Below are 10,894 nucleotides of genomic sequence, written 5' to 3'. Positions count from 1 at the left end.
TTGCCCACGAAAACTTGTGCTTAAATGTAGTGCCTCGAAAAAGCCTGAACAGAGGGGATCTCTGATTATTAGTAAGTATTGAAGCCATACGTGTGTGATAAATCAATTTGGTCGCAGGTATAAAACTAGGACTAAAATTATATTTCTCAAGTATATTAAATAAATATTTCCATTCGACTCTATAAAACGCCTTTTCAGCATCTAATGAGATAACACATTCTGGAATTTTGGATGAAGTGGTATATATAATATTCATTAACCTCCTAATTCTCGATAAATCCTGTCTGGTCACCAGATATAATTCGTGGAAGAACCTCTTCCAGTCTACAAGTCAATATTTTGGAAAATATTTTGGAATCCATATTTAGTACAGAAATGGGTCTATAGGATTTACGTTCAAAGGGATCTTTATCCTTCTAAAGAATTAAAGAGATAGTAGCTTCATAAAAGGATTGTGGTAGATTCCCCACTGACAGGGAATCTTTAAAATATGTTTCCTAACCAGGGAGACGGAAGATCAGAAAAGTATTTTAAAAATTCGACTGTATACCCACAAGGACCGGGTGTTTTACCCAAATTCATTGAAAAAATTGCTTTCGTTATTTCTTTCTCCCAAATGGGTGCATCTAATATTGAACGTTGATTAAATGATAATTTCGGAGCCTTCGGGTTCCTTAAAAAATCACGCATTAATGTAGAATCCTCAGGGAATTCTGATTGGTATAAAGAAACGTAAAATTCTTGAAAATATTTATTAATTTGTTCATGGTCCACCGTGTAATTACCATCTGGTTTACGAATTTTAATAATCTGACGTTTAGTTGAAACAGCTTTCAGTTGACTGGAAAGCAATCTACCAGATCTGTTACCATGTATATAAAACTGACTTCTGGTTTCAAGTAATTCATTTTCAATTGGAGATGTTAATAGTTAACTATGTTGTAACTGAAGTTCTGTTCTCTTTTTAGAGAGCCCCAACTTAGGAGCAACAGATTTATTTTATCATTTTCTTTAATCTTATCAGCGAATATGAGTATTTCATTATTAGTTCGTTTTTTCAATTCAAGAATATGAAATATTTTGACCGCGGATATATAGTTTAAAAGTATACCATATTACCCCACTGTTAAATTATTCAGTAAAATCAGTTAAAAAGAAAAATGAAATCCGTTCCTCAATAATTTGGAAAAAAGTATAAATCCTGAAGAAGAGAAGAATTGAATCGCCATTGTCTGACACCACAGGGTACGTCCACTAATTGGATTGATGGTTTCAATGTAGCGTGATCTGAAACGGCAATTTCATCATACTGACAGTCAATAACAGATGTAGCTAATCGAGAGTCGATAAAGAAGTAATTCATTCTAGAGTAGTTATGATAGACTAAGAAAAGAATGAAAACTCTGTATCATATGAGTGCAGAAATCTCCAAACTTCTCAAGTTCCGGAATCAACTAAAAATGAATTAATGAAAACTGCGGATTTGTTTGTAAGTGCAGGATTCGACACAGATCTATCCATCGGAGGGTTTAAATAGCAGTTGAAATCTCCACCCATAATCAAAGTATATTCGTTTAAATTAGGAAAAGATGCAAATAAATGTTTAAAATATTCAGGATGATCAACATTAGGTGCATAGACATTAACCATAACAACTTTTCTATTATGAAGTAAGCCAGTAATTAATAAATATCTACCTTTCGGGTCTGAAATTGTCTCATGATGAAGAAATGAAACTGAGAAGCCTATAAAAACAGAGACACATTTCACCTTTGCTTGTGAATTAGAATGTCACTGCTGACTCCTCCAAAATCCAAAAAAAGCGTTGATTATCCTCCCTCCTCGGATGAGTCCCCTGCACAAAAATAATTGAATCATTCAGTCTACCAAAAACTTTAAAGACCTTGTTGCGCTTAAAATATCTATTTAAACAGTTGGTATTCCAGGAAAAAATCATCTTATCCATTTTAATAGACTAAAACATATGGTATGTAAAGGGTTAACCTTGCTGTGCAGGAGGCTCATTAACAGGAAGAGGAAAAAGAGTTCAAAGAGCCGGATATGACGAGAATTGAGACATATTTGTAGTTCATCACTCCAGAGCAAAATAAAAATACTAACCTAAATTCAGCCCCACCTGCCACAAAAGCCCGAAACTTGGCCAATAGGCAGCCAGAAAGCTATCTACTAGTTTGAGTACTATTGGCGGCAAGTCTCCAAAATTACAAAGAGTGTAAACCGCCATTTGTAGTCAAAACAAACTATCGAAAAGACTAAAACAAATTTAGCGAACTATAAGCAATCTTCTTAAAACAATTAAACAAAAACAAAGGATATTAACAGTCAAAATTTAAGAAATACAGTTTTGTAATTATTTTAAAGAAAAAAATAATTCAATCACTTTGTCAAATTCTTGATTATTATTTTTACAGAACACTAAAATACTGAAGTAAAAGAGATAATAGATAAAGTAAAAGAAGAATCATTAAGTATGACAGGTACCAATGTTCCAGAACGAAGCAGGAAAACGTTAACAAAAGAGAAAAAAAGTATATTCACAGAACCATAGAACACTACCGCACAGAAACCAGGCCATTCGACCCTTCGATTCTGTGTCGAGACTTTATTCCGCTTGTCCCACTGACATGCACCCAATCCATAACCCCCCAGACCTCTCCCATTCATGTATCTATCCAATTTATTCTTAAAACTTAAGAGTGAGCCCGCATGTACTACATCAGATGGCATCCGTTCCACACACCTATCACTCTTCGAGGGAAGAAGTTCCCCCAATGTTCCCCCTAAACCTTTCCCCTTTCATTCTAAGGCCATGCCCTCTCGTACTTATCTCTCCTAATCTAGGTGGAAAGAGCCTACTCGCATTAACTCTGTCCATGCCCCTCATAATTTTGTAAACCTCTATCAGATCTCCCCTCATTCTTCTACACTCCAAGGAATAAAGTCCTAACCTGTTCAATCTCTCCCTGTAACTCAACTCCTGAAGACCCGGCAACATTCTAGTAAACCTCCTCTGAACTCTTTCAATCTTACTGATATCCTTCCTATAGTTAGGGTTAGGGTTAAAAAAGCCTTTTTTACAACCCTGTCTACCTGTGACGGCACTTTCAGGGAATATGCATCTGAGCTCCCAGATCCCTTTGTTCCTCCGCACTCCTCAGTGTCTTACCGTTTACTGTGTATGCCCTACCTTGATTTGTCCTTCCAAAATGCAACGCCTCACACTTGTCTGATTGAAATTCCATTTGCCATTTTCTGGCCCATTTTTCCAGTTGGTTCAGATCCCTCTTCAAGCTTTGAAAGCCTTCCTCGCTGTCCACTACGCCTCCAATCTTAGTGTCATCAGCAAACTTGTTGATCCAATTTACCACATTATCATCTAGATCATTTATTTTGACAAAAAAAACAACAATGGCCCCAGCACAGATCCCTGAGGCACACCCCTAGTCACAGGCCTCCAGCCTGAGAAACAATCATCCACGACCACTCTCTGTCTTCTCCCACACAGCCAATTTCGTATCCAGTTTACAACATACCATGGATACTCAGCGACTGAACCTTCTGAACTAATCTCCCATGTAGAACCTTGTCAAAAGCCTTACTGAATTCCATGTAGACAACATCCACAACCTTTCCTTCATTTACTTTCTTGGTAACCTCCTCAAAGAATCTCTACATGACTCGTTAAACACGATCTACCACGCACAAAGCCAAGCTGACTATCGTTGATCAACCCTTGGCTGTCCAAATACTTGTATATCCGATCTCTCAGAACACCTTCCAATAACTTACCCACGACTGATGTCAGGCTCACCGGTATGTAATTACGTGGTTTACTTTTAAGACCTTTTTTGAACAATGGAACAACATGTGCTACCCTCCAGTCTTCCGGTACCGTACCTGTGGCTCAGGACATTTTTAATATATCTGCCAGGGCTCCTGATGTTTCTACACCAGTCTCTGTCAATTTCCGAGGAAATATCTTGTTAGGCCCCGGGGATATATCTACCTACATTCGCTGTAAGGCAGCAATCACCTCTTCCTATTTAATCTCTGTATATTCCATTACACTACTGCTTGTTTCCCTTCCTTCCATATCCTCTCTGCCCGTTTGCTGAGGAAATACTGATGCAAAATCTGTTTAAATGTTAGGAAAAGTCAAATCTGAAAGTTAATTATTACTTAGTGGACCAAACACGTATTAAATCAAGGAATAACACATTTCTTAACCCTATAAAATTGAAGCCTACTCCATGAGAAAATCTTCGGCATCCTTGACGGAGTTAAACCATTCACGAGATTTATCGGGTATTGTAATTCTCAGCAGTGCTGGAAATAATAATGCTGGATGGTAATTACTTTGATAAAGACGCGATATAACTGCAGTGTAACTCATTCTCTCTTTCATAACTTCTGGGGTATAATCTTCAACTAAAAACGGAACTTCAACTGTTCATATTGAATCATTACACGACGACGAGACATTCGAATCAAATGTTCTTTCACACTCATGTAATAAAATCTCAATATTACTGGCCGTGGTTTTTACGCTGGCGGAGGCTTTGGTCTTGTTGATCGATGAGCACGATCAAGAATAGGCTGAGCATAAAACACTTCAGAGCCAAACATATCGACCAGAAGTTTAGAAGAAAAATCAATGTGGTTGTCAGTTTCAGTATTCTCTGGAAATCCGATGATTCTTACATTTCTTCTCCGACTGCGACTCTCAACATTCAATATTCCTCTGTTTTTGCTGTTCCAGCTTTTGTTTGGTCATAATTAAATCTTTTTCAAGTGAGTTCAGTCTGGAATCTCTCTTTTAACTAGTTTTATCCAGCTCAGCGATTAATTGCTGCTGTTTAGCTTTTCCTGAATGAGTGTATTTTGTCAGTCTTCAATGTCCTTTAAAAGTGTTTCCAAATCGGCAAATCTTCGATCAAGCTTTTTATCCAACTTAAAAATAGCTTCCAAAGTAGGTTGAGGGTTTCCGTTTTTCTTGCCATTAGCTCTAGATTTAGATCTGGTATTCATTTCGACAGTTAAAAATCAAAATTAATCTCGTAACAGTATTATAAAAGTCTTATTAAAAGGTAATGCATGAAAGTTAGATGGACCAGAGCCAATATTTGTCTCAATCCATGCAGCGCCACCAATAGACTCCAAGACAGAAAATCGCCGTCTGCCACTAAGTGGAGAAACGAACAGCAGTGAGCTTCTTCATTTACAGTTTTCACAACATTTATATCGGTGACCGTCACACCTGCTGGTTCATCCTCAAAAGGAAATGGTTTAACACCCACTGCCCGTTTTCGGTACACCACCGCGACAGAGGACTCGAACAACATGACCCAGGTCGTCACTGACTTCGGTTTGCTCTCGGTACCTTCATACAACTAACACACACACACACACACACACACACACACACACACACACACACACACACACACACACACACACTCACACCCAGAGTTGGGTCGGAGTAAAACGTAGAGTGAACAGAAGAGGGGTTGAAACAGTCAGACGGCCATGTTGCAGAAGTTGGAGAAGTTTGAACACAGTCAGCGAAAGAGAAAAATAAAGATGAGAAGGAACATCTCAATCTGCAAAGGCAGACTTGTTAAATAATATAAAATAAACACGCTTAAGAAATGAATAGACGTAAGATGGGTGGAAGACAATGAAAAAGACAAGAAGATACAACGCTAGATGAGTGTGTGTGTGTGTATGTGTGTGTTTGTGTGAGAGAGAGACAGAGACAGAGAGAGAGATAGAGAGAGAGATACAAAGAGAGAGAAAAGAAAATCTTCCAGATTCATCCAGCACGTACAAGCTGTTTGTACACTGTCAGAGTGTGGGGTTAATTCTGTTCCTGTCTGTCTCTGGTACAGTGTGAGAGGGTGGGGTTCAGTCTGTACCTGTCAGTCTCTGGTACAGTGTGAGAGGGTGGGTTCATTCTATTGCTTGCCTGTTGCTCTATAATTCTGGCAGTCACTCTCTACATATAATTATCTACATTCATTGCTCAAACTACATTTAGCGCAACTATATTTAGCTACCACTGGCTAACATTTAAATTGATTACACACATTTCCAGCTCGAATGATGCTGATTATAATGGAGCTGTTCAACGAGTATCAGGGAGTCATACGGTTGCGAAACAGGCCGTTCGGCCTATCATGGCCATGCAGACCATTGATTATCCATCTACACTAATCCCATTGAAAATCACTCGGTTGATAACCTTCCAAGCCTTAGCCATTCATCTTCTCGTCTGGATAAATGTTCAATGTTTAATAGCGTACCAGATTCCAACCTCCTTCTGGGTGAACGAAAATATTCCGCAGATCCCCTCTAATTCTCTAACGACGATCCTAATCTTGGCTGTTGAGTTTTCCCACACTGAAAAGGGGAGGATGTTCCGACTACCCGCACTATCTCTGCAACAATATCGATCGAACATCGCCTTTTGATCGAACACTGCGTTATTGATAGATTATGCAGCTTCTGGCCTGACGCTGTGTGAGAGTGTTGGGCAGGTCTGTAATGACTTGACTGTGTGACTGTGTGAGGTTGTGAGCTGGAATGTGAGGGCGGTTCTGGCTCCAACAGCACTGGACAGCAGAGCGAGAAGTTACTTTGTTAAAACCTATCGAATCATTCAGGGTATTTAATGGGCAGAAGTGGACTGAAGGTCCCACATGTGGGAGAATCTATAATTTGTCGGGACAATTTAAAATATGCGGACACTCAATCAGGGTGATTTCCACAATCACTCCTGAGTCTATGGAACTCAGTTCCTCTGTGGGAGATGGTAGTGTATGTTTGAGTATATCTCAGGCAGATCTAGACAGGTACTTGCTGAGGAAGGAGGTGACAGGTTACCGCGGGTACATGTGAATGTCGAGTTGTGCATCTTATGAACTCATGACTAATCTGACTGATTGTAGGAGTGCGCTTGCGCGGCTGACTGGGGACTCCTGCTCCTAATTTGGATGTCAGTGTGTCTGTGTGTCCCTGTGGGGTGGTAACGAGGACTGTACTGAGAGCTCCAACTGTGGCCCAACTTGTGTTTCTACAGATCCCACAGAGTTCCCTGAGCTGGCATTCTGTGCTTTAAGTCAATAAAGGCAAGTTTCCCATCTGCCTCCTCAACCCACAGACCGACCTGTCCCCCTACATTCAAGGACCTGTCCACATCCTACCCAGGGTCTCTCTGCCCCTCCACAATTCTTCACATTTCTCCATGTTCTGTTTGTCCCCTGGCCTTCTTTGCGCTCCCCACCTGCATCATCTCACTTCCCCCGATTAAACCTGTGCCCTCTAGCTTCCTCTAACCTCTGACCTTCACAACATGTGCACCCCGTATAAGCAACACCTCACACCCTCTAGCCTACACTGCTCAAGAGGAAGCAAAGATAGTCGAGGCAATGCCACCGTATTAATGAAACACCATGTCCCAGGCGACTTCCTTGTGATCCGCTCTGTACACAACACGGTGCTATCACGTTCTGCTTCTCCTGTGGCGACCAGAACTGTGCACAGAAAGCCATTTGTGGCCCAACTGATGTTTAAAATAGTTATCCCATAACGGCTATACTCTCTGATCCCTGTGCAGCTCGTGAAGACATGTGTACAGTATTCTGTAATTTCATGGGACCTCTGTATTTGTAAACCACTGCCCCTCTCTCCAGCATCTCCCTCTCTCTCTCTCTCTCTCTCTCTCTCTCTCTCTCTCTCTCTCTCTCTCTCTCTCTCTTTCAATCCCTGAACACACCCCCCTCCCCGCTCGTTTCAGCTCCCCTCCCACAACACAGGACATTTCTGTGTGTGTGAATGTGGGATCACTACTTCAGATATTGGCAGTCAGGTTGAATGGGAAACAAACAGACGAGACGCTGGGTACTGGCCCTGTCATTTTAAGAATGGACCCAGTGAACTGAGAAATTATCCAGTCCCTGGATGGCCAGTAGCGGGTCAGCAGGGGATGCCTCCGGTTGCTGCAAACTGAAATAACTGCACGAAAGTCAGGGAAATCACAGCAAACCACGCTAATCTTCTGGAGAGACAAAATCAGGGGTTTCTGCTCCGCCCAGCCACCCGGATGTTCCCCCTCCCGTCTGCTGAGTCTCGGGTACTGGGGGAAGAAACCGTCCTCACTCGCACTGGATTGCATGTGACGCCAGCCCACCCCAGTGTAGTTAACTGGTGCCTTCCCTCTGAAGAGTCCCAGCAGGCCCATTGGATGGATCAGAAAGGAGAACAAGAGTGAAATCGGTCCGCCTCCCAGCCAAGGCCACCCTGCAGAGTTCCCGCATCGTCATCATTTCCTGGGAGCAGGGTCAGGATCCTGGAGCCCGTTACTGAGAGCCCAGTGGGAGCTGCCTCACCATACGGAGCACAGCGGCCCAGGGAGGCGGCCCGGCACCACCTTCTCCAGGGCAGCTGGGGAACGCAATAACAGCTGTCCCTGCTGCTGATGCCCACAGTCATAGACTGAGAGCAAAATGGGAGGTGGTCGTGGGATGGCTGTGTAAGGAAACCCTGTCCCACTCTGACTGAAACTCCCTCCGTCCAACTACCCGCCCGGAGATCAGGTGTAAGATAGTCGACTTGAAATGTTAACTCTGTTTCTCCACAGACGCTGCCTGACCTGCACAGTGTTTCCAGCAGTTTTTGTTTATAGTTCAGGATCAGTCCTATGTCTCTGACTCCGGAACCCATGTTGTCCTCGTCCGTCCCGGGACACACTGATCCCAGTCCATGGCCAATGTCCGGCTGGACGCCATCTATGGGGAGCGTGGTAGTCATGGCCCAGTGGTTAAGGCAATGGACTAGAAATCCATCGGGGTTTCCCTACGCAGTTTCGAACTCCTGCCGACTGCAGGAGCAGCAGGTCCGGCCGGAGCAATCGGTGTAATTTTGAGGGGATGTTAATTGTGTGGAAATTCCATGTAATAAATGACACGGTTTTTACTGCGTTTCAATGCTTCCATTATGAATTTGGGACATGACCTGGAAATTCTCTCCAGTGCAGTGGGCTTGGTCACTCCTGACCCGGTTTCCGACCAGAAGCGTTACCTCTGTTTCTCACTCCACAGATCTTGCTCGACGTACTGCGTATTTCCGTCAGCTTCTGTTTTATATTTCCTGATCCAAACCATTGATGGAGATTGTGAAAAGCCGGGTCCCAGCACCGCTCCCTGGTCACTTCCTCCCATACCTGGAAAGGCCCATTTATTCTCGTTTCTTTCATGGTGTCTCTGTGGCGCAATCGGTCCGCGCGTTCGCCTTTAACCGCAAGGTTGTTTGTTCTAGCCCACCCAGGGACGATGGCGATCCTGCAGCTTTTGCTGTGCGTGTCTTTGTCAGCTGGGTAACTTCGCTGTCCGAAGGCGGGCGCTCCCTGCTGCTGCCTCACTGGGCTCAGTGGGAGCCCGCTCTGCGGGGTCTCGTGTCCGGATGTTCATCTTCCCTTTCACCGATGTGTCTGCTTCCTCCGGCGACATCCTTGGACCTAGCAGACTTGCTGAGGTATAATATATTGTTTTGATTTAATTATAAATGGCCTCTGACCCAAAAGATTTTCTAGACGTGTGGAGAGAGCGCAGAACAGGGACGTGACTTTGGATGATGAGCCATGGTCGCACTGAATAAGATAAGATATGGTCCTTATTAGTCAAATGTACATCGAAACACACAGTGAAATACATCTTTGAGTTGTGAGTTCAAGGGGCAGCCCAAAGTGTCGCCAGGCTTCCGGCGCCAATATAGCATGCCCATAACTTCCTAACCTGTACGTCCTTGGAACGTGGGAGGAAACCGGAGCACCCGGAGGAAACACGCAGACACGGTGAGAACGTACAAACTCCTCACAGACAGTGACCGGAATTGAACCCGGGTCGCTGGCGCTGTAAAGCGTTATTCTAACCACTATGCTACCGTCGAGACGGAAGGGCCGAATAGCCGGTGCCAACCTTGTACTCTGTGTTCCAAAGCCTCTGCTTTATGCTCAACGGGCGAGACCCAGAAAAGAGCGGACTTCTGAAATTACAGAGTAACAACGGGTATGTTGCTCAGTGGGAGAGCGCATGCTTTACAGGTATGACGTCCCGTGTTGAATCCCCGGCATCTCCATACTGGTGATCTTGAACTTTGAACAATTCCCGGAACATTTTCCTGCAAAGAATTCTGACTGACCTCAGAACGGACTCGGACTGTGAAATCCAAACCTGATATTGCCTCGAACCACAGGTAGCTGGGAAAGTGATATCTGACATGGATAAATCACCTGGAATATTGCATCGCTAACTCCCAGAGATGCGTCTCTTAATTTTACCTTGTACCCGTGAGAGAGCACAGACAGCACAGTGATGGTAACAGTATGGGACAGGAAGTAAGGAAAGGATGGAGAGAGAGAGAAAGAGAGAGGGAGAGGGAAAGAAAATGAGAGGAGATAAAGTAGTAAGTGAGGGGAAAGAAGAGAAGACAGCAAAAGAAACTGTGTTAAGTCGGAAAGGAAAACATCAAGAAGTTAAAAGAGAGAATACAGAACGATGCAACGGTTTGCCCAACAGCAGAGTGGCGCAGCGGCAGCGTGCTGGGCCCATAACACGGAGGTCGCTGGATCGAAATCATCCTCTGCTATACTTCAGCTGAACATTTTACAACAGGACGCTGCCACGTCACTGATCCCCACAATATACATTTCACTTCACTTAGAATGAAAATCTCGCGTCTCAATGTTAAAGTTCCTTTAATTCCATTATTCCATGTGGACAGGTTCGTTGGGGAGAACGACGGTCCCTGTTGTGCTCAGCTATAGTCCAATGCACAATGTTCCCTGCTGTATGATGCTGTGTTCTGATATAGAACA

General features: G+C 43.4%; 1 non-coding gene across 1 annotated transcript; it reads left to right on the top strand.

The window, feature by feature from the left end:
- Nucleotides 1–8,821: 8,821 nt before the first annotated feature.
- Nucleotides 8,822–8,904, top strand: trnas-aga (transfer RNA serine (anticodon AGA)). The gene has a single exon. It is a non-coding gene; the product is annotated as a tRNA-Ser (tRNA).
- The last annotated feature ends 1,990 nt before the right edge of the window (nt 8,905–10,894 follow it).

The sequence above is a fragment of the Pristis pectinata genome, chromosome 29 (genome assembly GCF_009764475.1).
Source record: "Pristis pectinata isolate sPriPec2 chromosome 29, sPriPec2.1.pri, whole genome shotgun sequence".
NCBI classification, from domain to species: domain Eukaryota; kingdom Metazoa; phylum Chordata; class Chondrichthyes; order Rhinopristiformes; family Pristidae; genus Pristis; species Pristis pectinata.
This window is presented reverse-complemented; position numbering and strand designations above follow the sequence as displayed.